Here is a 26,718-nt window from a genome sequence, read left to right as displayed (position 1 = left end):
GTCTGAAGAAAAGAGGAGTGAGGGGGGATTTGATAGCAGCCTTCAACTACCTGAAGGGGGGTTCCTAAGAGGATGAAGCTCAGCTGTTCTCAGTCGTCGCAGATGACTGAACAAGGAGCAATGGTCTCAAGTTGCAGTGGGGGAGGTCTAGCTTGGATATTAGGAAACACTATTTCACTAGGAAAGTGGTGAAGCACTGGAATGGGTTACCTAGGGAAGTGGTGGAATCTCCATCCTTAGAGATTTTTAAGGCCAGGCTTGACAAAGCCCTGGCTGGGATGATTTAGTTGGTATTGGTCCTGCTTTGAGCAGGAGGTTGGACTCCTGAGGTCTCTTCCAATCCTAATCTTCTATGATAAATATGTTGCACAGGACATGAAATTTTTCATAGCCCTGGGGAATGTACCTAGATCAACCTAAGTTTCAGGAGTGGACCAGGCCTAAGGCCCTGATGCTGCAAAACTGAAAAACTTAAGCACTTGTGTAATTTCCTGAAGAAGAGTGGTCCCAATGAGCTCCACATCACTACCCACATATGTAAGTGCTTGCAGAATTGGAGCCTAAGGTTGCATGGTTTCTGCTGGTAGAATGCAGCTAAATACATGCTCCTAAAGAAAGAGGCTGTGGTATAAATTTCTCTTGACTTTAGTATTAGAAATTAGTGGCTTTTTTTCTATTAATAAGACTATTTAAATATTCTTAATATGCTTGTGGTGGGGTGGTCCTCCCCCCATGCCTTGAAGGGCTTAAAACATCCCTGGGAGAGGGCTGAGAGGGAAAAAGCTGAGCTGTTTGGGAAAACAGCCACAGCTATAGCCTGTGTAATTAGGGCCCAGCTGGCCGTTACAAGAGGGCAGCAGGCCAGAAGGAGGGGGACACTTTCTCTAGCTACATGGAGAGAGGAGGACCTGGCTGCCTGGGAAGCTGAGGAGGGTACCTAGGGCAGAGCAGTGCTGGGGAAAGGCAGAGGGAGCTGGGGAGCTCCAGCCTAGCAGAGCCTCAAGCTGCAGGCCAAGGTAAAGGCCCACAAAAGGGTACTAAGGATGCAGAGGAGCAGCCCAGACCTAGACAGAGGCAGCTGGTCCGACCCTCCTTGCCGATGATGAGTGGTACAGACGGCAGTCTGCCCCAGGAAGCAGGGGCTAGACAATGACTGACAGTAGCCACTGAGGCATGGGAGGGATAGAGGGTTGGGGGGTTCCCCTGGAGACAGGAGACCCAGACTGAGGGGTACTGCTGGGGGCAGAACCCTAAGATAGAAGGGCACCGGGGTCCGGGAGGGGCATGGGGCCAGTGGCAGGCGAGACACCGACCGGCAGAACGCGCTCCTGGCTGAAAAGAGCTAATTCCCTGGACAACCATCAGGAGGCGCCGCAGCAGTGAGTCCCAACCTCGCGATAATACTATATTATGATCAATTCTCTTGAAAGCTTGGTTCATCTGTATATATTTATCAGTGTAAATAGCTAGGGCAGATCCTCATCCCCTGTTTTGGCTGGTTTGCACTGCTCAAGCAGCACAAAGTGACTTAAAACATCCCTATGGGAACCACCAAGCATAAGAGAATCATCTGTGTGGTGCAAAATTGGCATAGTACCCATGAAGCCACCTCTGCCTGGGGGGTATGCCAGGGTTAGGGAGAGGAATATTGGGGTGCATTGGGAGCACAGTTAGACTGCACAACATGCCGATCAATCCACAGTTGGTGAAGTGGAGTCTACACGAACCATTGCAGATGCCAAAATTTAGATCAGCTCTTAGACCAGCTTTAGAATTGGGAGAGAAATGGGTGGCTTAGAGCCACTTCCATGCGCTTCAGGAAAGTGAAGGATTCAGCTCTTGCAGCAAAATTTTGTCAGATTTGTAAATATTGTTGGGTTTTTGTTTCTTTATTTCATGGATACAGTGTTTAATCTATGTGTCAGCAAAGCATCCTGATTTAGCAAAGCGTGCTTAAGAGACAATTGACAACTTGAACATGGAGATGAGGAGGTAGAGGATGATCTAAACCCAGTGACCTAATATGATGGCCCGAAAAAAAATCTCAGATGAAATTTCAAGTTTAGGGAAATCTTAACTACACGATGTATACAACAAAAATAAGGGATAATATAGTGGTGACAACTCTAGTTTATATTAAACTATGTAAAAGAAAATTCACCAAATCCCATTTTTCAATGTAAGCGAGGACACACATCAGCTGCAGATCTCAACGCACTTTGCTGCAAGGAGCTGCTAAAATATTGTGTAAATGTAACCCACTGGTGAATGTGTTTTATAAGTCCTCAGCTATGCTGCTACACAGAAGATATGAGTTGTTGAAGACCTCCGCTATAGAGCCTTTGCTCTTCAGCTCAGTTGCAGCAGTTTGTGCTGTTAGCTCTGGAAGTCTCCAGTTCAATCTCCAGTGTGTCAGTCAAGGGGACAGCCATCACATGACACAAACAAGTTTTAAATAACAACCAGGCTGTGGGAAAAGGAACCAAATGGATTCTTAGTAGCTTATTAGGAAAGGGGAGAAGGAGAGACTTGTGGTACAGGAACTAGCCCTCTTCCCCTGCCATTTAATAGTACATTATAATCACACAATGGAAGTGATTTGAATCCTTCATATGTATTTTTGTGGGGAGGGGATGGCTCCTCTGCTTCTTTCAGCCTCCAGCCCCTGACCGTGCACACGAAACACTTGCTAGAGGGGCAACTGCAATTCAGCTCATTAAGCCTCAAGGACCTGATCCAACATGCATTCCAATTCCATTACTCCTCCTTCCCTAATGTATATAGCCCCTCTCAAAGCAGTTTAACAAAGGCGGTCAGCATCCTTAACCTCATTTACAAATGGGAAAACTGAGACACAGAGTGGGAAATCGACTTGACCAAGGTCACCTAGCAGCAGAGCTGAAAATAGAACCCACATCTCCTGAGTTCCAGTCCAGGTATCCTATCTTCTAAGTTGCACTGCCTCACATTGATTTCAGTGGTTGTTGGATCAGGTGCCAGGTTTAGCAGACATTGTCTCCTGGTAGATTTCCCCAATGTTGGCCCCTGTGCACAAACCTCAGCACTGCTGGTGGCCCCAACCAACCATCCTATCACTTTATTTTAAAAAAAAATTAGTTATGTTTGAATTTGCAGGAGGAAAAGGACCATCGCACCAGCCTTCACCAGAGTCCTAAGTGTAACAATACATAGCTTCCCAACAGGGGACACTATTGTATGATTATGTATAAGAATGCAGAGAACTCTACTTTCCAGAATTGCTTGTTGAGACAGCACAGCATATGGTGTCACATTCAATAGTTGTGACAAGAGAAATAACTATGCCAAAGCTTGCAGACAAGAAAAACAAACAAAAAAATGCACTCCATCAAGGAAGCAAACAGTGACTCAGAGCGTGAGATTTAGTACATTAGTGCAGTACAAAACAGCAACAATAAATGGTTTGTTAAACTCTGATTAGCTTCAGATATAAAGACAGTGTGACAGTGCACAAACAAATATAAAATTGAATGCCAAATGGACAGTAGGGAATCAGTGAATGTGCTAGGCTACAAAGCATTCCTCAGATTATGTAAAAGAAAGAAAGAAAGATGCCACCTAGCAAAGCCAGGCTAGATTGTATGATGGCTCGTTCATAATACCACTAGGATAGTGTACTTTACAAGCAGAACACCAAGGGAAAGAATACAGGCTGAAAGGTAATACAGACAACACAAACCACTGTTTTTAACTAAAACAAGTGAATTAATTAACTTAGTGACATTAAACCTGAGACAAACAATTCAGACACTAAACACGCAAGCAAAAAAAAAAAAACATATCCAGAGCAGACCATACACTGTGGCATCCCTGCATCAAAGCTGCTAAAAGATTACCATGATGAATTTGAAAGGCTGGGATGTCTTCCAGGCAAGTGACACCTGGAAATAGATACATTACCCATTGCATGAAAAGGAAAAAAAAATGGGACCAATAAAGTGAATGGAAAAAGAAGGCATCATTGCTAACATCACAGAACCCACAAGCTGGATAAACAGCATAGAGCCATAGAAGATTAGGGTTGGAAGAGACCTCAGGAGGTCATCTAGTCTAACCCTCCGCTCAAAGCAGGACCAATACCAACTAAATCATCCCAGCCAGAGCTTTGTCAAGCCAGGCCCTAAAAACCTCTAAGGATGGAGATTCCACCGCCTCCCTAGGTAACCCATTCCAGTGCTTCACCACCCTCCTAGTGAAATAGTGTGTCCTAATATCCAACCTAGACCTCCCCCACTGCAACTTGAGACCATTGCTCCTTGTTCTGTCATCTGTCACCACTGAGAACAGCTGAGTTCCATCCTCTTTGGAACCCCCCTTCAGGTAGTTGAAGGCTGCTATCAAATCTCCCCTTACTCTTCTCTTCTTTAGACTAAACAAGTTCAGTTCCCTCAGCCTTTCCTCATAAGTCATGTGCCCAGCCCCCTGATCATTTTTGTTGTCCTCTGCTAGACTCTCCAATTTGGCCCCATCCTTTCTATAGTGGGGGGCCCAAAACCGGATGCAATACTCGAGATGTGGCCTCATCAGTGCCGAATAGAGGGGAATAATCACTTCCCTCAATTTGCTGGCAATGCCCCTACTAATGCAGCCCAATATGCCATTAGCCTTCTTGGCAACAAGGGCACCCTGCTGACTCATCCACTGTAATTTGCAGGTCCTTTTCTGCAGAGCTGCTGCTTAGCCAGTTGGTCCCCAGCCTGTAGCAGCGCATGGGATTCAACTTGTCACTGTTGAACCTCATCAGATTTCTTTTGGCCCAATCCTCCAGTTTGTCTAGGTCACTCTGGACCTATCCCTACCCTCCAGCATATGTACCTCTTCCCCCAGTTTAGTGTCATTTGTGAACTTGCAGAGGGTGGAATCATCCCATCATCCATATAATTAATGAAGATGTTGAAAAAAAACGGCTCCAGGACTAATCCCTGCGGCACTCGGCTTGATGCCAGCCACCAACTAGACATCAAGCCGTTGATCACTACCTGTTGAGCCCGACGATCTAGCCAGCTTTCTATCCACCTTATAGTCCATTAATCCAATCGGTATCAAAATCTTTGCTAAAGTCCAGATATATCATGTCCATTGCTTTCCCCATATCCACAGAGCTAGTTATAGAAGGTGGAGGCGTTGCACTGTATGTAAGAGAGCGGTATGATTGTTCAGAATATGATATAACCACTGAGAAGCCAGGCAGGCTGTGCATTTGCATAGACCCAAGCAACTTAAACAAAGTGCTAAAAAGTTATCACTATCAATTACCTACAATTGAAGAAATCCTACCTAACTTGACAAAAGCAAAAATATTCTAATATTTGATACCGAACATAGGTATTGGCAAGTTCTACCGTATAAGAAAAGCAACTACCTCACCACATTTTGAACACCATCAGATAGATACAGATGGTTGAGAATGCCATTTGGGATCAAACCTGCAGTGGAAGAATATCAACATCACCCAAAAGATATACTAACAGGATTCACAGGGATCAGTGTCATAGCTAATGACATTTTGGTGTATGGCCATGGACATGGTGGAAGCTGTGGCAGATTTCAACTACATCCTCACCTGTCTCCTAGAAAGAGTGAGGGAAGTAAATATAAAATTAAAGAAAAACAAGACAAAATTGTGATTGCTGCAGTACTGCACATGGGATGCTTTCTGACTTCCCAAGGGCTACAACCTGATCCTGAAACAGTAAAAGCAATACAGCAGATGCCCACACCTAAATATATTAAATTATGTCAGAGACTATTAAGATTTGCAAACTAGGTGACAAAATTTCTTCCAAGCCATATGTGAAGCCCTGAGGTGACTATGGGAGAAAGATGCAATGTGGACATGCTTACCTCAACATGATGCAGCCATACACATGTCAAAGAGCTGGTGACCAACTATCCCATCCTGAAATACTGTGATGTGAATGAAGAAGCAACCAATAATGTGATATCAGTAAGACGGGGCTTGGGGCATCACTTCTACAAAAGGGACAGCTGGTAGCTGTCACATCAAGGTCATTGTCGCAAATGGGAAAAAAAGAGACACCCAAACTGAAAGGGGGTGTCTTGCAACAGTGTTTCCACATGAAAAGTTCAAGGATGGGAAACCATTTGCGTAGAACATAACCATAAAGCACGAGAGAACATTTAAAAAAAGCTTGTGTTGGCAGCCCCCAAATACCTTTAGTGTATGCCACTGAAGCAGTAATGCTATAACTCAGATATATACTACAAGAAAGGGTCTAAGGTGTATATAGCTGACTTTTTATCTGGAGCAGCCTTTCAGCACAAAAATATGGCTATTGAACAAGAATATGAGAGTCTCAGAAATAAAGAAAACACAGAAATACATGTAAATTATCAACTAAACCAGCTATGTGTCAGTTTTAAGGCAGGGGCTAGAAAGAATCTGAGAACAGACTATACAAGCCAAAGATTTACCATTGCTTACCTCCATCATTCTGGTAGAATGGCCAGATACCAGAGGAGAAGCCCCACCTGCCTCACAAGAATATTGGAACTACCAAGACAAGCTGATTGTCCAAGTTGGCATAATATATAAAGGCAATCAAATCATAATACCCAGGTCATTGAGAACAGAAATTCTCTCAATAATACATCAGAACCATTCTGAAATAGAAGCGTGACTTTGGAAAGCTAGAGATGCCATATACTGGCCAAATATGACCAAGAAATCAGGGAGCTGGTGAGCAGGTGTGATGCATGTGGAGAAATGTAGAACAAGCAGCAAAAAGAGACAATGAAAACACACAGCATCCCCAGCATACTTGGAGCAAAATACGAATGGACCTCTTCACCACAAACACAAACAATCTCATTATTGTAGACTACTATTGAGACTTCTGGGAACTGGATGAACTGTCAGATGCTACCTCAATGACCACCACAGACAAAGCAATGAAGCATTTCAGCAAAGATGACATCCCAAACGGTGTAGTTTCAGATGACAAACCCACTTTGCTTGCAGTGAATTTATGCAATTTATCACGGAATGGAAATTCATTTATATCACATCATCATTATACCATAGCCAGTCAAGTGGCAAAGCTGAATCAGCAGTTACAATTGCTAAGATGCTATTAAAGAAAGTTGCAGAAAGTAAAGAAAATATATGGCAAGCCATCCTTGAATGGAGAAACTCTTCCTCTGAAGGCCTTGATAGCAACCCGATAAAACACTTGATGAAGAGTCACATGTATGGCCTGGTGCTTATGGCCCCAGAATTACTATAGCCATCGGTGATGTACAGAGTAACTGACTAAAGAAAGAGAGGCATTCAAAGGCCAAAGGCTACTACATCAACAAGCTAAAGACCTCCCAGAACTACAACAAGAGAACCTTGTCAGGATCAAACTATTTCTTCAGGACAAATCATGCAGTTGGAAGCAAGCTATATGTATTGAACGAATAAATCCTCAATGATATAATGTAGTAGTGAATAAGCATGTATTTCACTTAAACCGCAATACATTTGCTCACTGTGAATCCAAGACAAAAGCACAGACGTGAAGGATGGAAATCTGTGCTCCTCTGAGACTTGATCAGCAGGATGCAGAAGGAACACAGGCCATGAGCAATGATGGATGTCAGAACAGGCTCTCAAAACATCACATTATCAGAAGGACCCAAGTGCAAGGCAGTCTCCTGTCATCACAAAAAAGACTTGCACTCCAACATCAAATCACCTGCAAGGTACACACAAAACTTTATACAACACTAAGGAATGAAAGAACGTCCCTCCCAAACTCAGAGGAAAATACCTTGGTTATTAAGCAAGTTAAAAGTTTGTTAATTAAAACAAAAAAAGTTGGTGTTAAGTTAAATATATGATGATATAGACTTTATGTGGGTATAACAGAATGTTATGTATGCGGGTAATGGTAGTCATATATCATTTTGCTATCTCAAATAAATACGACAAAAGGAATGTTATGATGAATAGTTCCCAACAGTGGGTGCTAAAGGTACAATTATGTCTAAGAACTTAGAGAGCGCCACTTTTAGGTGGTGATTGATGAGAAAGAACAGCACGTGTGGAGGAAGGAATAAAGCCTGAATGTTGCACTGTTATGGCTGTCATGCGTTTTATGCTCGAACATGGAACATGAAGGTTAGTCCTGATTTTTAACAGTCCCTAATCTCTTTCCATCTGGACTTTCATTTCCTGGTTATCTAACATAATGCTGTATGCTTTTCTGCAGTGCAGGCTGGATCAGAAGTCATGCAAAGTCACTTCCGATTCCATTTCTATTATAAAATAATTGTCTTATCTGTATGATAAAGCTCATGTATCCATGTTACATTATCTGCATTTTAGTTATTTCTTTATGTTCTAAAGGAGAAAAATGTGCCAACTGCTTACATGACGCGATCACAAAGACCATATACACAGCAAAGCCTCATGCCAGCCAGCTGGGTAGCTACCGTCATGGGGGAATGAGTCACTGTAGGAGTTACTGCTGCTCCACCCTTGATATTAGTTTCTAATATCTTTCACTGGAAGGAGGCCAAAAACCCAACATAAGGACTTTGGTCCAAGCTTCTACTCCTGCCCCCTTCATTTTATGGTTACAGTGTATTTCCTGTGCTACCCTCCCTTTCCTCCCCTCCCCTCCCCTCTACAGATAGTATCATTATGTAGCTCTGATGAAGCAATACTTAGCATCACACAGAGTTCTACAGCCCGTTAGGTTTGTTTACTGACTTGCACTTGTAATTTAATACAAAATAGAAGAATTTTGTACATGCCATATTTCAGATGTCAGAATTTCTAAATTGTATCCATTCACTCTCACTATTATGGATAGATTCAATATTTGCGCTTATCGTCTGTATTTCCATGACGGCAGTAAGTGATTGATCAACACACAAAAACAAACGTGCTCTTCTATTACTGCATTTTCTCAACCTTAATTTGAGTGTGAGTCAGTCAATTTCCCTGGAGGTGTTCCTGCTGCCTCACTGCCTGGCTGAAGCCATATTCTGACCCAAACAGTGAAGTGATGTTACTGAGGTGTAAAAAGAAAAGGAGTACTTGTGGTACCTTAGAGACTAACAAATTTATTTGAGCATAACCTTTTGTGAGCTACAGCTCACTGCATCCAATGAAGTGATCTGTAGCTCACGAAAGCTTATGCTCAAATAAATTTGTTAGTCTCTAAGGTGCCGCAAGTACTCCTTTTCTTTTTGCGAATACAGACTAACACGGCTGCTGCTCTGAAACCTGTCATTTACTGAGGTGTGTAGCTCTTTGTCATGCATTGAGCATATTGGCTCTTCTTCCCCCCCCCACCTTCTGCTCTGTTTTAGTGCCACAAGCTGTGCTCTGTCTTGCAAGGAACCAGGCAGGAATGGGTTGGATTGAGTCTTACTACATGCTCTGGTACGTGCTGTTCACGTACCCCAAGGTAAGGATGTCACTGTGCCCTGAATTCGGCCAGCCTCCCTACCCCCTTCCATTTGCTCTGTAGGAACAGTGTGTGATGATAGCAGTGGTTCAGGTTGATGCATTAAAGAAGCAAATAGGAGTAAGTGCCTTTGGGCTGCTGTTTCATTATCACTGCTCAGAAAGCTTTTTGAAAAGCATGAAAGTTTCCTGTTCTTATTCACTCTCTTAATTCTTACTCATTCCTACTCATTCTCTTAATTCATACCACATCACTCAGTCATCCTGTACTTCCTGCCTTTCATAATCCCCAAGGCACTAGCTGGGAGGTCAAGGGGTCATGGACCTCCCCCACTTCTTGAAAGTGGATAGGCCTGGCCCGCCCACTTTTTGCCATGGCCCGACTCCAGCCCCCACCCTTCCTCTTCCCCCTGAGCCCTGCCTCCCCCAATAGGCTGGCAACTGGAGCTGGGCTGGGCGGCCTGGGCAGCTGTGAGGTGCCGTGCCATGGACCCTCCACCTTTCCAGGGTGGGGGGGCCAAGAACAGACCCCAGCCTGTGTCCCTGCCCTGTGGGCCCCCCGCCCAGGGCAGATGGAGGGTCCGTGGTTCCTGTGTGGCTCATACCATGGCCCGGCTGCAGCTCCAAGGCCCCATCCCTCCGCCGGAGCCGGGTCAGGTTAAGAGCTGCATGGGCGGCTGTCAGGAGCTCTGGACCCTCCTACTTTGGGCGGGGGGCCTGCAGGGTGGGGATATGGGCTGGGGGCTGCTCTCGGCCCTCCCATCCCAGCTCCCAGCACACTTCGGCTTCTGGCATGGCTGGTGGTGGAGCCTTGGGGGAAGAGGAGGGGCAGGGGCAGGGGCAGGGGTGTGGCCATGGAGGGGACAGGGTCCCTGTCCCTCCCCTTTTGGGAAGGTTCTGCTGCCCTGCTGCCCAACTTCCATCCTATTGCATGGCCCCAAATTCTTTCTATCCTGCCAACCCTTGCCCCACACCAATCCTTTGCAAAATATACCTATGATTTATAGATTCCAAGGCCAGAAGGGACCAGTATGACCATCTAGTCTGACCTCCTGTATAATGCAGGCCACAGAACTTTTCCAAAATAATTCCTAGAGCAGAGCTTTTAGAAAAAGAGCCAAACTGGATTTAAAAATTGTCAGTGATGGAGAATCCACTATAATTCGTGATAAATTGTTACAATGGTTAATTACTCTCCTGTTAAAAATGTATGCCTTATTTCCAGTCTGAATTTGCCTAACTTCAACTACCAGCCATTGGAGCGTGTTATACTTTTTTCTGCTAGATTGAACAGCCCACTACCCTCAATATTTATTCCCCATTAGCTCTTTTGGCCACAGTATCACACTGGGAGCTCATGTTCTTTTGATTATCCACCAGGACCACCAAATCTGTTTCCATTGACAGGGTCCTCCATCCTGTAAGTATGGCCTACATTCTTGGTTCCTAGAAGTATACATTTAGCCGTACTGAATTGTGTATTGTTTCTGTGCACCCCGTTTATCTCATAATCCAAATCGCTCTGAATCAGTGACCTGTCCTCTTCATTATTTACCACTCCCCCAATTTCTGTGTCTTTGCAAATTTAATCGGTGATGATTTTATATTTTCTTCCAATTCATTGATAAAAATATTAAGTAGCTTAAGGCTAAGTTTAACCATGCGGGACCCCACCAGAGACACACCCATTTGATGATGGTTTCGCATTTAGTTACATTTTGAGACCTATCAGTTAGCCAGCTTTTAAGCCATTAATGGGTGCCATCTTAATTTTATATTGGTCTGCTCTTTTTTATCAAAATATCATACAGTACCAAGTCAAATGCCTTATAAAAGTCTAAGTATATTTTGTCAACACTATTAACTTTCTCAATCAAACTTGTAATCGAAGCAAAAAAAAAAAGGTATCCAGTTAGTTTGACAGGATCTACTTTCCTTAAACCCATGTTGATGTCATTTAATTACATTACCCTCCTTTACTTCTTTATTATTGATACATGCTAAGATGCACCCTGTCTCCCATACACATACCATGCATCCAGATAAAGGATTCTGCACCCATTTTACCATGAGGGGAGGTGCAGGTAGTCCCTTTTCACCATCCCAGGGGTAGGAGTTTCCTACTCTTCTTCATCCTTTCTCCTACTTGGGGTGCCTCACCTTCTTCACCATCATCCCTAGGTGATGGAAGACACCAAGAGCTACTGCTCCTCTTCACTCCCAGTGATTTGGGGCAAGACATCTCCTAGTCAGGATGTCTTCTCAAATTTTGATGGGTTAGAAAATCCTATCAAATTATTTGTTATTAGTATTAGTTATTACTGTGTATCCCCCTAAAACAATACTGCATGCACAAGTGCATAAGCAGAGTTTTCTAGAATCGCTGTCATGGGAACCATGCATTTGAGATTACTAGATGGCTCTTAAAATTGATGTAATTAAGTTTAGCAAAAATTGCATTTCTTTAAAGTAAAAATGTGTGGGGAAGAACATTTATATATTAGAAAAGCATACAGGAACTTTAATTCCCATTTACAGGGAAATGACCAGAGGAAATAAATGAGAGAGGCACTGGGACAACCGTTTCTTTTTAAAAAACCTGCAAGTAGTGTTACTTGTATCAGTTGGTTTAGCTAATAAAGCTGTAGTAGTAAAATGAGAGGTCTCTGAGACATTTATTTTTACACTTCTGGGTTCAAGTAATCTGTTTGTCCTTGCTTAACTTCTCCTGTGCCATGCCCTGTTTCACACTTGGAGCTATATTTTATCTTCGAGTTCCTATTATTTCTTATGGGTTAGCAGGACATATGACCTACGACACTGTAGCAGTAAAGTAAGTAGGCAAATGCAATTTTTCTCTTTAGTTTTCATATCTCAGTACTCTGGCCAGTCAATTTAGTTCCTCAGGTGCTGACAGCTGGTAATGCTCTTAACTGCGCTCCGCTTTTGATAAGTTATGGATATTTCCTAACACGTTTAATTGTATAACTTTACTTCATATGAAATGCCAAAGGTCTGGGGTAACCCATTCCTCCTCCAGGTTTATGATAGCACTGAAGATAATACTGTTTGGCGATGGTGAACCTAAACCACTGCTGAGTGTCTTCTAAGACAAACTGACATTTATTGCATTCCTTATTACAACACTTCTGACCTGGTCACTGGCAAGAGTGAAGTGGGGAATTTTAAAATATGTTCTTAGAGTATGTAAAAGCAATCTGAAAAATAAGGGTTTGAGTTGCTTCTGAGGCTTTAAGAAAAGATGTTACAAGCAAGAGATTGAAAACAATAGTTTTGTTTTATTCACAACCAAACTAGAAATAGAGGGAGTGCCCAGCTTAGCAGACTGGAATAGGGATTTGGAGCTATTTACCTCTAAAGTCACTAGGCTGAATTCAGTAGACGTTCAGAGAAAGGCTTGTCCAATAGTTAGGGTGCTAGCTGGAAATCTGGTTTAAGTTCCCTGCTCTGCCACAGTCTTCCTGTGTGACCCTGGGCAAGTCACCTGCAGTACGTCTACATTGCAATTAGATATCTGCAGCTGGCCTGTGCCAGTTGACTTGGGCTCACAGGGCTTGGGCTGCAGGGCTGTTTAATTGCAGTGTAGTTTTCCAGGCTCCGGCTGAAGCTCAGGCTCTAGTACCCTGCGAGGTGGGAGGGGCCCTGAGTTCAGGTTACAGCCTGAGCCCAAACATACACACTGCAATTAAATAACCTCCGAGAGCCCGAGTCAGCTGTCATGGGCCAGCCTCAGGTTTTTAATCACAGTGAAGACGTACCCTGAGTTTCTCTAGGTCTCATTCTTCCAAAGGGAGATAACAGTACTTCCCTACCTCCCAGGGATGTTGTGGGAATAAATACGTTAAAACAACTGTGAGGTGCTCAGATATTATTGTAATGGGGCCACATGAGAACTTCAGTTAGGTCAGTAGTGTTGGAAAATTATTACAATTGATAGATGAATTCATTTAGCCTAATTTTATAATCATTTGAACTTGATTGTTGAGTTTGCGCATAGCTGAGGAAAGACTGGGAAGGGGGGAGGGACAAAGAGATAAATCCTAATGGAACACAAATATGGTATCTAGTTGTCTGAAGCTGTCTACTGTGCATTCTCCTTCCATGTTATATGTATACACACAAACTATGTGTGCCACAACTCGGTGGTGTTTTCCCAATATACAGGACAGGCTTCCTTTTAGCAAGGGGTGAGGAATGGAATTTGTTTTTAAAAAGTGCATTACCCCGGTGGTGAAAAAGATATCCCTGGATATCAAAGTCAAGAAAAACCTTTCTCTACACTCCAGCTGGTCTTGTGAAGCCAAAACTAATTTGAGGTTTGTGAAGCCTCAGGCATCATCAGTCTCACCAATCCCTCTCTGCTACCATCTAACTGAAGGCTTTTTGGCCACCTATGTTAATTGAGTTTGGTGATATCAGTCCAGTTCCACCAACACAACTGGCACAAACTGGCAGATCCAGCAGACAAGCCAAAGGCTGAATGGGCTTGGAGAATGAATTATCCTTTCAGCCCTTAATGTGGTCCCTCTAATACAGTATTGAGGTACCCTGGCAGGGTGGCAAGGAGAAGACTGTTCCCAAGGCCTGTGCTGTCAGTGGAAAAGATAGGACTTTATGCTCCAAGGCTGTGAAACTGCCACCTTTCACAAACACCAAATTCATTCCTTCATGTTTCAAAGTAAATACAAACAATAAAGCTTCTAGTGCTTCATCCTCTCATCAGTTGAATTGTGAACATGTTAACAGCTAGATCCCTCTGAAGAAGAGCTAGGAAGAGACAGGCAGTTCTGTTTATTTATTCTGATATACTACAGAGATATACTCAAAAATCTCTGTCTACTACTGACATATATATCGACTGCTTATATATGAATATAAAAAAAACTGTATACCCAAAACAATTTATGTGAACTAGGGCATTCAGCAAAGCGTTTAAGCACATGCTTAAGTCCATCCCTGTTCAGCAAAGCACTTAAGCACATTCTTTACTTTAGGTATGTGCTTAAGTTCAAGGCCATGGGACTTACGCATAGAGTGACCAGATGTCCCAATTTTATAGGGATAGTCCCAATATTCAGGGCTTTGTCTTGTATTGGCAACTATTATCCCCCACTCCCCTCCCGATTTTTCACACTTGCTGTCTGGTCACCTTACTTATGCATGGGCTTTACCTTAGGCATGTGCATAAGTAAAAGGGATGGCTGTTGAACTGGGATCTATAGAAGGGGAAAGGTAAATGGTTATAGTCCATGGATTAGAGAAGGCATGCACAAGGTAGACAATATAGTACTGTAATCACTATGGCATCGGATTGCTTCCCAAACATCAATTAATTTATTTTCACAAAACCCCCCTGAGCTGAGAGGGTATTATTAGTCTCATTTTACAGGTGGGAAACTGAATAATTAAGATCAAAGCTAAGAGGCTAAGGCCACCTGAAGAGCAGTGCCTCGACAGCAGAAGGTAAATGGCAAAGAAAGGAAGTTTTGCAGGTCTGAGAAGACAAAAACAGAGAATCAAAGCTCAGTTGCCATAACAAATAGATTACAACTGTCAGTGAAAGACTGGTTAATACACAATACCTACATTAAAGAGGTGTCTTTTACTTACAGCACCCAAACCAGGAGACTTTCCTGTTCTGAACCTCCACTAGCCTTGTGAACCTGTTTTTTACTTTACTTACACTGCTGGGCCTTCATTGACTGAAGTGCCATTACTCCTGATTTATACCACTCTAAATGGAATCCGACCCAGGGCTTGTCCATCCAGACCAAATATTCTGGGAAGATCTTCAGGGCACTGCATGATGTTAATGTTTGTTGCTGTCTACCTTGTTTATTTCAGGACTTCTTGATGAAGAGTATGGTTTAAATTATACGATGCATTTGTCGGTATCTAATGGGCAGTGTCATATTTACAGCTTGAAGTGCCTAGAGTCCTATAATGTATATCTTTGTAACACTGTATTGAGGACTGCTTGAGGGGCAGTAGATAGTTAAGCAGGGTAATGTTAGCAATGACCACTGATGCTCTGAGGGAAGAACAACAATAAACATTAAGCCATCATAACCCATAGATTATCCTGGATATATTGGAACATTCCATTTTCTAAACCAATGGCCCCCGCAGAACCTAGGCAGAAAGAGGTGAATTAAAGGCACAGAGTCAGCTTTGACATTCCTTGCTTTTGTGGGCTTGTCTCACAGTGCTAGAGTCACTGTGCAACAGTACCCAATGGAGTCAATGGTACTGACTCTGCCATGAGACAGAGATGCTACCATTTGTAACCTTGACCCAAGGTTACTAACTCTGAGCCCTGAGCTGTCACATGACAGAGTCCAGGCAATAAAGACCAGTCTTTTACTAATCTTCTACGTCACACCATTATGCTTCACTCAAGTTAGCACAGAGAGGGATCATTTATTGCTCCCTGCATCAGCACAAACCCCTGTGCCACTGTAAGATCTCTCGTGTAGCTGCTCTATGCCGATGGAAGAGAGCTCTTCCGATATAATTAACCCACCCTCAATGAGTGGTGGTAGCTACGTTGGTGGGAGAACTTCTCCCGCCAACATAGTGCTGTGCGTACTGGAGCTTCTAACTTATGTCACTCTGGGGGGTGGGGTGGTTTATTCAGACCCCTGAGTTACAGAAGCTATACCAACATATGTGGTAGTGTAGACATGCCCTAACTGGAGATGTAGTCCCCAGGGATGCCTGGAAACAGACTTGATATAGATAGGGTGACCAGATGTCCCGATTTTATGGGGACAGTCCTGATTTTTGGGTCTTTTTCTTATATAGGTTCCTATTACCCCCTCTCCCCCATCCCGATTTTTCACACTTGCTGTCTAGTCACTCTAGATATAGATAAAATACCCCATCACATTTTGACATTCATATCTAAACCTGCATTAAATTTAGGCTTTTGTTGTAATGAAAAAAAGATGTTTCTCTGTGTAATAGAATCAATTGGGCCACAGTGGTTTTGATTCTAATTTAAGATAAGAGCTTATCTATATAGAAATTGCACTAATGTAACTAAATTGATGTAGCTAAATCAGCTGCAACTCCTTTGTGAGGATAGTCTTAAACTGATATGAGAGTGGGTAACTCTTCAATCAGTTTAAGAGTGGGTAATATTAATGTTTCTTAATTTGGTGTAAAGGGGCCTTCAGGTAAATGAGAATCGGGCCAGAAATAAAAACAAACTAAAAAAAAATCTACTTCTTGTCAGTGCAATATTCTGAAATCTGAGCTATGGTTTGAGTCTTTAAGGTGCTTAGCCACTCTTGCAAAATGCTGCATGCCCTTAACAACTGTCACTGAGAGCTGATGGAGTTCAGTGCCTCATAAGTGCTCAGCACTTCTCAAGATCAGGCTCTGTATTGTCTCCCCTTGTATATTTCATCATGTATAATTACTTCCAAACAGCAGCCTAGGTTCTGAAGCACACTTGTTTTTCTGAGAGTGTTGGCTAAGTGCAGCCCTTAGAATACTATGAAAACCTGACTGATTGGAAAGGAGTTTTCCTCCTCTTGGAAAAATTCCATTGTCACAAGGGAATTTTTTTTCTCTGGGGAAAAAGAAAGAGAGAATTTTCTTTTTAATTAAAAGAATGTCCCCTGGGTTGAAAAATGAAATGATTTACATTACAATTGATACCTGTCATTGGCAGATGCCTTCTGGACCTTTAGGACTCAATTCTGCCTTTGCCAGATATTGCTGTGTCTTGAAGGCAGTGTATTGTGTAGTGCACCTTTCCATTGCGCGTAAAAAAAGCACTGAGTCCCCTTCTCACTCCTAGTGTCGACTGCTTATTTCAGGGGGACAAGAAAACAGGTAATGCCTTCAAATGGATACTCTACTGCCCTTGGGTACAGGTCGGTATATTAGCTGAGCTCCCACTTAGCTAGGATGTAATCCTTCACAACTGTTGCATCATTGCATTAGATGGGAAGAGGTTTCTAATCTACCTGAACAACACATGGCAGGATCTAGCCCTGTGCAAAGTATAAGTGGATAAAAATAATTTATTTTATTTTTTAAAATATGTGTTTTTAAAAAATGGATTCTCATCTGAGACTTTGTAGGTCAAGTTGAGCCTTGACAATAAGTAATGATTATGATATGACTTTAACTATCATTCATTAACATGGGTTCTTAAAAATCTTAGTCTAAATCCTTGCAGGAAATAAGCCATCATCTGCATTTGGAAGACTCGTAACCTCTTGCCATCAACGAAGTCTTTAGACAGGTTTGGTATGGAGTGGCATAGTGGAAAAGAGACGTTGTAGACTTCAGGGGAATATGCAGAAATCTTTAACATTGTGATCACTTTTCCAGGAATGACCTGCAGGTTTGATTGACCAGAAATCTCTCTGAGTAGGTCTGAAGAAGTCATTTCTCCATTCTTTGATGGCTCAAAGTTAGTCAGAATTAATAAGAAAAATGCAGTACTCCAGCCCTTTGTGAAAGTTTATGGCCTGGAAAGTATTTCCAAGTCTTACTCTGCTGGGTGTGCTAAAGCAGTATGGGAACAGTTATCTCTTGAGTTTTCTTTCTTGTGGTTATTTTATCCTGATCATAGTGCATTTATTACCTGGTATCAACTGCTCTCTGTTTTGCTTTTTAAAATTAAAAGCATATTATCTTGGAGTAAAAAAGAACCTACATAAACTATGGAATCATACTGTCAATATTTCTACAGCTCCAGAGAGGATATGGTATTTTACGGACAAATCTCTCTCTTACTCTCTAGCTAGTCATCCTTTAGCACTGGATTGGTCAAAGAATGTTGAAAATATTTAGCAATTTTTTTCCCTCAAAATTTCAAATATTTGAAAATTTGTGATCAGTTCTACTCAACACCCTAGTAGCTGAGCTCCTGTAAAAAACCCCAGCCACAGGAAAGAATGATTTGGCAGTGGGTACAGAGAACATCAGCAGGCATATGACAGATATGTTTGGAGCACAAACCATAATCAAAACAAGTATTGACTTCAGTTTGTATGCAATAGTATTACTCTTATATTGTTTGCACATTTGGATTTTTTAAAAAAGGGACTTTAACACCTACCCACAGCATCCATATATCCCGTTCCCAAACAATCATTACTAAAGGCCCTATACAGGAACTATGTAATCCTGGCATACTACATACTTTGAGTAGTCCTGTTGATTGTGGTATAAAATGTTTTCAGGCATTGTCAGATAAATAGCATTATTTCATGAAAGAGTCTATATTTTCATAGAACAGTAAAGGCACATTCCGGTGCTCAAAGGGCTCTGACTCCCATTCAGTATTTTCTTGAGCAGTGGTGAAAACGTTCCTCATTATAATTTGCTCACTAATAAAAAAATCATCATTTTTCTGTCATTCAGCAGAAATGTACAGTAAATGGGATTCAAAGGATTAATGCATGAAGGAAATGTCAATGTTAAATCTATAGACAGTCTCTTTTGTACTGCATGTCATAAATTCAAAGCAAGAGACTTTAGAGACTTGCTGGAGAAGGAAAAAGTGAAGGATTAAACAAATCATAACTCAGTCTCTCTGTGCCTTGAATTCATACATGTTTTGGTCCTTTCTTGGGTATTTTTATTTTAAAATCATATATCTTTCGTGAAAGGGGAAAAGTACAAACTTTTGTCCATAAAGTTTGGGTTTTCTTATATTCCTGTTACCGCAGCAAGGCTGTCCAGCTGCTCTGGTCCAAAGCAGTGCTAGTATCCTTTATTGCTAACACTGAGCTATTTAGGTTATTCACAGTTGTGCTTTCTGTGGGAATATAGGAAGAGACAGGCTGGGCTTTGTCTCCCATCTGACAGGGAAAGTCTGTATTAACTCAACCCAAGGCAATCAGGCTATAAAGTTGCACTTTCATGATTATTAGTTTTCAAATCAATATTGAATATATTCTGCTTTATAATACCCAAACTCAATTGGCAAGGTAATCATAAAACTCTGATTAAACATGATACATACCTTCAACCTGATTTTCCAAACTAAGGACCTTAGCCTGCAATCAGATCCACAAGAAAAGAAATCTCTGCCCATTTGTTTAAATTGGACACCATGCAGGCACAAGATTTCTATTTGTGTGGTTCTTATGACAGGATCTGAACCTTAGCGTGTAAAGCACATAGAGTCATAGAATCATAGAATCATAGAATATCAGGGTTGGAAGGGACCCCAGAAGGTCATCTAGTCCAACCCCCTGCTCAAAGCAGGACCAAGTCCCAGTTAAATCATCCTAGCCAGGGCTTTGTCAAGCCTGACCTTAAAAACCTCTAAGGAAGGAGATTCTACCACCTCCCTAGGTAACGCATTCCAGTGTTTCACCACCCTCTTAGTGAAAAAGTTTTTCCTAATATCCAATCTAAACCTCCCCCATTGCAACATGTGCAGCTGTTCACAAAATTGCCATGTGTGCTAACACAACTCAGACGCATTGCACATGCTACGGTCAGTTATGTACCTAACATGACATTTGCACACAAAATGAACCAGTGAGCATGTGCAATTGTGGTAATTAGACATATGAAATAGGCAAACTAAAAGAGAGCTCGTCTTCAGGTCTGAGCTTTGTGTAAGCTCAAACACTTGTCTCTTGCACCAACAGAAGTTGATCCAATAAAGGATATCACCTCCGCCACCTTGTCTCTGTAATATCCTGGGACTGACATGGCTACAACAACACTGCATAGACACACTAATGCATTTATCTATGCAGATGGTTTAGAGAATCATGGCCAGAAATATCTCCAGAAATAATATAATACATTTTACTTTAAGCAAAAAAATCCATATTTACCTGTCTTCTCATCTCTTGTGTAGCCATGGTCATGAAGGGGGAGCAATAAGAGCTCTCTGGCTTGTGAATGAGGGAATATATGCTTGGGTTGGAAGGAGGTGTCCCCAAAAAGACTAAAACTGAGATGGCAGCATCTACCCCTTAGCTCTCTCTTGCTCTTAATGACATAATGAAACATGTACTGACTATTTGATTGTGCATATATATTGTTAGTGTCCTTAGGCCATCTTCAATGCTATGCAGTCTACATGCTGATCAATGTAAATGGTCATAAAAAAAGCAGAACTGTACTTTTATCATATTCTTGCTACATTGCAGAATAAAATAAATTCTACAACTGTGGCTTTTAAAGTCATAAGAAATAAAGGGATCGATTTGTGGGGTCTTTGCACAATCCCAGGTGGGTAGTGTTATATGACACATATGTCCAAAAGAAAGGACTCGCCAGTAGTCTTGCTGCTTTCAGTGGCACTATTCAGAAAGAACTTCTCAGTGTGAATAATGGTGTCAGAATTTGGTCTTGCCAATTTAAAGCATTATCTCTTTAATGAGCTACTGTTAAGAAACACAGAGGTACACAGGTGGTCAGAGATAAACAGGTGAAGGAGTACATTTCTGTAATGAAAAAACTCTTAGTGGGAATTTTTTTTCTCCATTAAGGTGGTTTCAAACTAACTGTGAAATCAAGGACTCAGTAGCTGATCAAGGCAAACAAAAATAATCCAGGTGGCAAGTCTGATATGACCTTGTTCAAAATCAATAGACTGTTCCTCCTTCCACCAAGCACAACTGACTCTTGAACTTCAACAGAGGCATTTCCCTCACAATATTAACATTTTAATTGCTTGTGCCAGATTTTCTGGAAAATTAAACCAGCAATATTTGAACACACACAATGAACGCTCCCCTGCAGGAGTGAAACCACTGCCTGTGATTTAAGAGCTGTAAATACATGCTGCCACCTTAAGGAAAGAAGGGGAATTTTCACAAAAATGAATTTGCAAAATACTCCTTCCCTCTGTCCAGCTCGGTGTCCATTTTAAAATTTATTTTTAATTACTATTTATAGCCTTTTCTATGATCCCTCTGCCTCTCTCACTCAAAAAGCAGGAAAACTCAAATTAGCACCATACATTTTGTTTATCAAAAATAGCTATGCCATTCAAGAGGCTTTGGGCCTGAGCCAAAGCCTGTGGAAATCAAAGAGAGAGTTTCTACTGACTTCAATGGGCTTTGGGTCAGATCATAAATTTTTAAAAAACCCTTCTTTTGGAGACAGATATGCAATGTTGAGATGAGCAATTGTATGTTCTCTAGCTGTGGCTAATGAGTGTAGTCAAGCGGTGTCCAAATAGATCCTTTGCCAAATCACAAACAATAAAAAGGGCAATTCTGAGAACATTAAGCATTTGGTAGTGTCAGCTGAATGCTCAGTGGACAGATGTCAATATTGCAAAGCTAACACTGCAAATGTCAGTAATTGGCATGTTTACGGAGAGAATCAGCCAAGAAGGCAAGGACTCTGAATAGGCCTGGAGACTGAACTAGGCTCTTACTCTGAAAGACAGTCCATCTGGGTCAGGGTTGAGGTGCCTTGGTGAGGCAGCGTGAGAAAGCTTGTGCTCACATGACAGTTGTGACACTTTTTCTATTGGTAAATAGAAAACTTCATTTTCCTGGGCACTTTTCAGCAACACTAAAAACTACTCATGCATATACTCATATGCAGACTTATACAAATATGGCATCTACTGTAGAGATACTACCTTTGCAGTCTGTCACCTGTCCAACTACTGATGATCTTCTCATGCACATGCACTCAAACTTTCGCTGCTACCATTTCTGCTGTAGTGTGATATATCTGATGGACAGAAAAGGAAAATATTTACAGAAAGCATATCTCTGCTGAGCATACCTAACCAATGCAGAGCTTGTATTCAAAATTCATGAGGGAAAGTATTTTTTTATTTGACAGGGCATGAGAACAAATATTCCACTCCGCTGTGAGACTATTACCAGTACAAGGCTCCAATAAAGATGCAAGGTGATCGGCATCCAGAATGGATTTATTTTTCTCTTATTCCAGTTTTTGCATATTTAATAAAAACTCAGTTCATGAGCTGAGTAGCTTTACCTGGTATGTCCATGAAACTTGCTCCTTGAATGTGCTTCACTGTATGTGCTACTGTATATCTTGATAGTCTTGGCTGCACTATTAAATATGCATGATGAGACATGTACATTGAAGTGGTAAGAAAGTTAACTCTTATCAGCTTTCTCCATATGAGACTTTCATTTTGATTTAGTATTTATTTTACGTTCATCCTTTAAGTGCTGTGTTCTTTTTGGATAATCTTGCTTTGAATGTTATAAATTAAAGATATTTTTGCCTTTTCATCTCTTGATCTGTTTCAGTCTATAAATAAACGAACATCTGCATTTAGGTATCCAGTCCAATTCCATGCTGCATCTGTATTTCAAGTGCTAGACCCAGATTCACACTTATAAGTATTTAGAATTGTATTATGGGCAGGAGATAAATGGGGCACCATAGAAAAAACAGCCAAAGAAAAAATTGGATTAGCAAATTTATCGGTGTCCCTTCAGCTACTATTTGGGGACTGGGCTGGCCCAAACTAAAGCCTGAGTTTTACTCACTGCTAATTGAAACAATAGTTATATGGACATCATCCCAATAACCAAGTGGGGAAAGCATTGCACAGAGCAATGGACTGGGAGAGAGCAATGGACTGGGACTTAGGAGCCTTGCAATTTATCCCTGACTCTGCCACTAACTACTTGTGTAGCCTTGAGACAGTCACTTCTTTTCTCCTACGTTTACACATCTGAAAATGGGCTTAGTGATTAGAGCTGGTCATAATATTTTAAACAGAAGAGTTTTCCATCAGAAAATGGAGTTTCATCAAAATTAAAATGTTTCGTGGGAATGTGTAATTTAAACAAGATTTCTAATGAGAGAAAAATCTAACCAAATCATTTTGACTTTCTCATTCCTTCTTGATAATGTTGAAAGATTTTGTTGTGACAAGATGAAAACATTGTGTTTTGGCTTTACCATTTCATTTAATTTTGTTTGTTTATATTATATTACAATTGTAATTTAAACATTGCATTATATTTATGTATAATATATTTAATATGATATGCTATATTTAACACTTTACATTATATGATAATATTTTCACATTTTTGAAACTGTTTTTACCCCCATCAAAATGAAATATTTCATCATTATCAAAACAAAATGATTCAACATTATTTAAGGGAAATGTTTCGTGTTTCCAAATGAGGGGTTTTTTTGAATTTCCATTCTGCAGTAAATTTTGGATTTTGGTTTCAGTTTGGAACAATAACAAATTTAGAACTTCAGACTTTCCCCCAGAACGTAGTGTAGATGAATGAGTGTTAGATTGAGTGTCCGGAACTCCTGAATGCTAATCCACGCTTTGCTCATCCAAGCTCATTGGGGATTTGATTGTGGCTGAGTCCAATGCAAGTCTCCAGGTTCTCCTTCAACCCTAGACAGACTTGGAGGGACTATCTCATCTTATGTCTGGGCCTGAATGTTTATAAAGTGCTTTCAAAATCAGCACTGCTTCATAAATACTAAGTGTTATTAATTCATTGATTAATTATTATTATTTACAGTCCAACTTGAGTATTATAATCCTCTTCCTCCACTTAGCTCTTTAGATTTCCTTTAAAATTTCACAGTGAATTTAGTGATTGTGAAAGGAGCCAGATGGATAGTCCAGATAACTGAAGCCTCTTTGTCCACATGACAGGTGCAACACGGGCAGTAAGGGCAGCAAACACAGACACCATGTTACAGTGCTAGTATCAGAGCAGACACCACAAAAGGAGTTCACATGAAGAAGTGGCCAAGAAGAAAGTTTACAACTTTCCCTTTGTGCCAGTCAGGAGATCTGGCCTCATGGGAGGAATACATAATAAGTCGATCGAGGTGCCACACCAGCATGAACTCGTCCAAAGGAGTTTAAGAAAATAATCTGAGGGACTCTGGCTGATCTGTGGCCCTTCCTCACCTGCCTATAGTGCAGATAGGGGCTTAAAGCCAGTCTGGCCTTTTATCTGTTTAATCCTTGACCTCTCGGTGGAGACTGGCATAAAGGGTGTCTGTTGGTGCCGTCTGTGCTGGTAATGGCCTGTGACTGCTATTGCATTTACTCAGGACACCAAATAATTGCTCTCTGATAACAACTTTCAGTCAATTCTGGCCTGCAACAAATTTGACAAGGTAATGTAGAGATGAAAGGTCTGACACTCCTCATACTTACACCATTTACACCACTTTGACTTTTATGCAGTTATTCCTGATTTACCCCAGTGGGAGAGGAGAATCAGGTTCAAAACATCTGTGTTTTCTTTCCACCTTTCTTTAAAGTCATTGGTTCAAAATTATGAACAGGTAGGACTGGGCTGGTATGCTATTTGAGAATAGCACATCTATCTTAAATAGCACATATACCTTTATGGAAAAAAGGTCTTTGAAGAACAATAAAAGTAGCCTCAAGAGAATCTCAGTCTGTGATTAATTTGTTCAGCCACTGGGTGCCAATGTTGGCTCATCTGTAATATACGGAGGCATCTTTTTATGGGAGCAGAGTTTTTTAAATGTAAAAGAAGACATTTCAATTTTCAAAGGCTTTGGGGGCTCAGAAAAATATTGCCAGGGAATGTGACTTTTTATTTAAACTAATCGGGAAATAGAATGTCAGGAAGGTGATTAGCAAAGGGCTGTGAAATATGTGGAGCTTCTGGGTTAACAAAAGAAAGATTGTGATCCTTAATGAAATGGGGTTGCTTAGAATTATGAATCTGAGAGCCTATTCCTTATAGTGATTAATGGTGAACCACTGTTTTAACTTTGGATCAAATAATGGGTTGCATCTGAAAGGCTTCATTAATCATCATAAGAAATAGGCTTGCCAATTCATTACTTCAGGGTAGATATGCTGAACAGTTCAGCAGATTTCAGGACGGGAGTGAACTTTAGGCAGGGGCTGGCTTAAAAGAATGCAAATGTTAGGGGTTTATTATCTGTTTCAATGTGTTGGGATTTATGAGCCAAGAATATCCCCCTCATTCGATAGCTTCCCTTTCTATTCCCTCCCTCTCCTCCTCAAAATCTTTTCGCTAACAGTGATCATGATACAATAAACACATGCACAGCATCCAATCCTATATTTGAGGTCAAAGTCTTCTGTTAGTTACAGGGGTGTAACTCCCAATAAAGTCAAGAGGAATCATACCTGTGTGCCTGACAACAGATTTTTTTCCTTTTTGAATAGTTATTATTCACATACTTTGTTAATCCAACAATTGAGCATTAATCTTTCATCTTCAAACAAATTTCAACATAAGGGAACATTTGCAACAAAAACTTTTTTCCCCTTTCTTAATAAACTTCTCTTAAAAGCAAGAACCTCTTACTTATATCTCCATACAAAAGCTTATGTTCTTAAGCCCATAGGATTCTTTCCTAGCTGACCCTTCTGGGTGGGAAAAGACAAGACTATGCAAGTAACTTCTCCTGGTTGTGACCTGGCATAGGAGGTGGCCAGTATCTTTTTGGGGAGCACAGGCCATACTCACTTGTAACACCTACATGGATATTAATACTGAAATGGGGCCAAGAAGGGGCCACTTCTCCACACTCTTTATCTACCTTTAACGGGGGATGCAAAGTGTGAACTGTTGAGTGAAACCCGTGGAGGAGGGGATGGAGATTGGAACTGGCAAACCATGGGGATTGGGAGAGGCTGGAGAAGGTATGGGGTGGAGAGGGGAGCCTGGGGAATGGACAGAAGGTGTGAACTAGCAAAGAAAATAGGGTGGAAGTAGGGAATGTAAAGTTTGACAAAGAGTAATGTGGGGAGGTACTGTAGAGGGTGGCCTAGACAGGGTAATCTAGATGTGGTGATGGAAAGTGAGAGGTGGAGACAGAGATGAAGCAAGAGAAGAAACATGATGAAGGTATGAAAATAGAATAAAATATAGGGCACAGAGATGTACGCTGAAGGAGAATATATTGGAATGGAAAAGGAATAAGTTCAGGTGAAGAAATAGAGAATCAGAGGAGAAAAAAATCTGTAATAGGAAACAAATGAGTGGGGGAGACCAAGAGACATAGATAGCAATCAAAGAAATGCAAGAAAAAATATAGAAGCAAAGGAAAAAAGAGAATCAAGGAAAATAACAGCACCATTTTTAAAGTTTTATTGAACCTGATTTTTAGAGTTGGGCAAAAGAAAAAGGGGATATTTTTTGGAAAATACTTGCCCTTTGTTTTGAAAAAGTATTTCAACTTTCCACATTACTTGACCAGCTCTAGCAATAATATAATGCAACGATAAACACATTGGCACAAAAGCACCA

The 26,718-nt window shown here is 41.2% G+C and overlaps 1 pseudogene; it reads left to right on the top strand.

Moving 5' to 3' along the window:
• Positions 1 to 26,718, top strand: part of LOC119850628 — a 107,458-nt pseudogene that overhangs the window by 69,341 nt on the left and 11,399 nt on the right.

This window comes from Dermochelys coriacea, chromosome 2, assembly GCF_009764565.3.
Source record: "Dermochelys coriacea isolate rDerCor1 chromosome 2, rDerCor1.pri.v4, whole genome shotgun sequence".
NCBI classification, from domain to species: Eukaryota; Metazoa; Chordata; order Testudines; family Dermochelyidae; genus Dermochelys; species Dermochelys coriacea.
Note: the sequence above shows the minus strand (reverse complement) of the source record. Positions and strands in the feature narration are given on the sequence as shown.